We start from the raw sequence: 4,015 nt of genomic DNA, 5'->3' as shown, positions 1-4,015 counted from the left end.
AGGGAAGGGGGAGAACATGAGGAAGGGAAAACTGACCGATCACCCATTCAGAGATGCAGCCATGTAGCCACAGAACTTCATTCTTTGCCTGCTGAAAGGCATGAAGGTGTGCTTCTTTGCTATTTTTCGTCTTCCTTTAGCATATTTAAAGAGAGAGGTTAGGTATAGGAGAGATAAAAGTGCTGATGAGGAATTGTGTAAAAAGCATTGTCATTGGTGTATACCAAGGAATTGAGAAAGGATCATTGAAACCAATTTTTTTACTTTTTAAAATGTTTGTCATTTATAATAAGATTGGAGATTGCCTTTTTTGGTAACACAGCAAAGATGTTGAAAAGAAGAATTTCTGACAACAAAAAGGCTATTAGGCAGACTTTTAACTCCACAGGGTTTTGTTTGTAAGATTCACAAACATGTTAATATTAATTCAGTTGATAGTAAAGTTGTTGAAATAGAAAACAAAAAGAATTATAAAACCAAAAAGAGTAGTTTTCTCCATTTTTGTGTGATAGAGGAAAATAGAGCTAAGAAACTTTGCAGGTAATCAGTATGCCACTTCAGTTTTGTAATTAGCAATTTACCCTTTGATGTGCTTTGAAATACCTATAAATGGCTAGGCATGTTTTGGATAAAAGAAAGAAAGAAAGAAAGAAAGAAAGAAAGAAAGAAAGAAAGAAAGAAAGAAAGAAAGAAAGAGGCAGATTTTACTTCTTTCATCTTGATATTATATAGTGAAAATTCTTAAATTATTTTTATTTAAAAATTAAGTAAGAATTTATGAAGCTTGATTTGTTAATGAGCATACATACATGCACACACACACATCCATACTCACAATTGGCTGTGAGTATTGGTGGGTTTTACATTTGTGAATTCAACCCACCACGGATTGAAAATATTTGAAAAAAAATAACAATATAACAGTAAAAAAGTAATACAAATAAAAAATACAGTATCACAACTATTTGCGTAGGATTTACATTGTATTTGGTATTATAAGAGATTTAAAGTATACAGAAGGATGTGTGTAGGTTATATGCAAATATTATGCTATTTTATATGAGGGACTTAAGCATTCAAGTATCTAAGTATCTGTGGGGAGGGTGGTCCTGGAACCAATCCCCCACAGATACCAGGGATAATTGTATATATATGTGTGTATATATGTTTATATATACTTATATATGTTTATATATATACATATAAGTATGTGTAAACATATATAGAGTGAGAAAACTGCTAATTTTTGTCTTTTTCTTCTTTCTTTGAATTGACCGCATCCAAAATGAAAGCTGGTGATTATGATGCTTCTTTATTTAAATGCATTTTATCTATGTTTGTAATTAAAAGGAAAGAATGATTAATTTTCTTTATTTTCAGGAATCAGGAATCATTGAAATTAGAAAGACGTTTATATAATTGTACTCACATCCATGATCAGTTTTATGATTATTCCCCATGGTTTTTCAGGTACTTTGCTCCATCTCACTATGAATTATTTGAGTGATTGGGTTTCCCATAATTGGCATAATAAGATCTTTTATGATGGAGTGGGGGAAGTCTTCTCAGCTGCTAGGCCTTAAACGGTATGGGAATATTTGAGTGTATCTGAAGGCTACTCTTCTGTTTTCGAGACTCATGAACAAAGATGGAAATGTTTGTGACATTAGTATTGAAGGACTTTTGAGAGTCAACAATGCACATGGTACTGTGCAAGAGTATTCCAAGACAATCAATAAGACATGGTCTCTAGGTACATGAGGCTCATAATCTACAAATACAACCTGCCTGTTCCCAGCTTTCGCTGGAAAGTGGTCAGAGTCTGCCCGGATTACTTCTGGAGGGCTTGGACCACTCTATGTGTGGCCCTGCCAGCCAGCTGACTTGCAAAGAAGGCAGATGATTTTCATGCTTAAATCTTGTCATTATTTTTCCAGCAGACCCATTTACTGTTAAACATCTGTTTAACAGTAACATCTGCTGTCCTTTAAAACAATTGTTTCTGTTATTAAATGTTTGTAAGTCAGAAAATGATTCTTTCTTTTTAAAAGAATGAACTTTTATATTAAGTTACTGTCCAGATTTTATGTAATTGTTGTAAAACCATGGACTAATAATATCACAGCTATGATAGCTACAATAGGGATACAAGACCTCAACTAAAATTATTCCTATAGATTACTCATTTTATGATGTTTTACTACTCAAATTCATTTTAAGGAGGATTTTCTCCCTTACATTGATGATATTTTATTGACTACCATTAGACCACAGAGTTTTGCCCATGTACATACTGTTTTGCTATTTGAGGGACATCAAAAGTTCTTCATACTTGACCTTCCCACTTCCAGTCTTACCTTACTTCCTACAATTTATGCAAACTATCCTAGATGTCACAACCATGAAACTGTGGCCATTTTGAGCATCTATATCATACTGTAAATTTGTCTATCAGATGAGGTTTGGGTACCTGGGAGTGGGAAAGAGGGTAGGTACATTTGGGGGGGGTAGGAAGAAATGAGAAAAATTAAGAATGTTTGTGACCACAGGGGTTACCTTAGGTAAACCTAGAAGATTAAGGCAGCCCTTGAAACCCCAATGATGTTAGCAAGATGGTATAGGGTTAATTTTTTAAAAAAGGAAAAACATGCAGAAAAAAGATTCAAAAGACTACATAATATTATCTATTTTACACTTTTGACCAGGGAAGGCCATGTCTAGACACCACACTTAAAAATGATCTGCCAATACTGAAGGTGGCTGTTTTTTTAAAAAAAAAAAAAATGATCTGCCAATTTATGGCTTTGAAGGAAGTAAATGGACAGGTAATTCATTCAAACTTATTCTAGCCACCAAATGAATTTTAAGACCCCCAGAAGTTTAGAAATATAAGAATATATTTTATTCTAAGTCTATTGGGCATAGAAAAGTGTTACATAAGGGTCTAAGGATGGTACACTAAAATAATATCACATATAGCGGGTTAAGATAATCAAGGATTGAGGTAGGCTGCAATACTCAAGGAAAATTCCTCGGAGGAGGGCATATAAGAGACTTGAGAAATTGGTAGGACTTAGTAGATAAGCAGTGAGGAAAGGGGCTGATATTCCAAATGGCCAGGAAAGCATGAGCAAAGATAAGAAAATGGTTTTTTCATGGCATGTTTTGTGGGATGAATGGTGAATACAGCAGAGTCTTTTAAGTTGGTCAGTTCAGGTGGGAAGGGCTGGTGTGTGGCAATGTCTGAATGTTTGGGGAGGAGTTTGAGCTCTTTATGGTGGTCCCACAGAACAAGTGATATTTGTATTGTTAGAGGTATTTAAAATAATAATGCCTCTCATAGTGCATCTTTCACTTACAGTTTCAATATACTTGATTATCCTGTGTTATCTGTGACAACTGCACCAGATTGAAAAGCAAAGGGTAGAGTGAGAAGACTAGTATTTTTTTTTTTTATATACCATCCAGGTACTGTATAGATACATATTTTTTTTAAAGTACCGATTCTTAGTTACTCACTTTATGACTTATGCAAGTCAATCTCTCTGTAATACTATTTACTTATATATAACGTTAGGATAATAATATCCTTACAACTATGTACCTATCTATCCATTCACACATCTACTGGACTAGGAAATTCTTAAGAGAGAGACTCCTTTGTGCTTAGCAGATATAATGAACTAGAGTTCAGCTCAGGGTGCTATTAAAAAAATACCATAGGCTGAATAGCTTACAAAGCAGACATCTATTTTTCACAGATGGGTGCCAGAATGGTAGGGTTCTGGTAATGACCTTCTTCCTAGTTTGCAGATGGCTTCCTTCTCACTGTATCTTCACACAGGAGAGAAAAGAGACTCTGGTGTTTCTTTTCCTTCTTATGATGGCACTAATGCCATCACGGAGGCTCCATCCTCTTGACCTCATATAAACCTAATTAGCTCCCAAAGGCCCCACTATTGGGGGTTAGGATTTCAACATATGAATTTTGGGGAGGACACAAACATTCAGTCTG

Source organism: Microcebus murinus, chromosome 8 (genome assembly GCF_040939455.1).
Source record: "Microcebus murinus isolate Inina chromosome 8, M.murinus_Inina_mat1.0, whole genome shotgun sequence".
NCBI classification, from domain to species: domain Eukaryota; kingdom Metazoa; phylum Chordata; class Mammalia; order Primates; family Cheirogaleidae; genus Microcebus; species Microcebus murinus.
The sequence above is the reverse complement of the archived record's forward strand: the minus strand, read 5'-3'. Positions refer to the sequence as shown.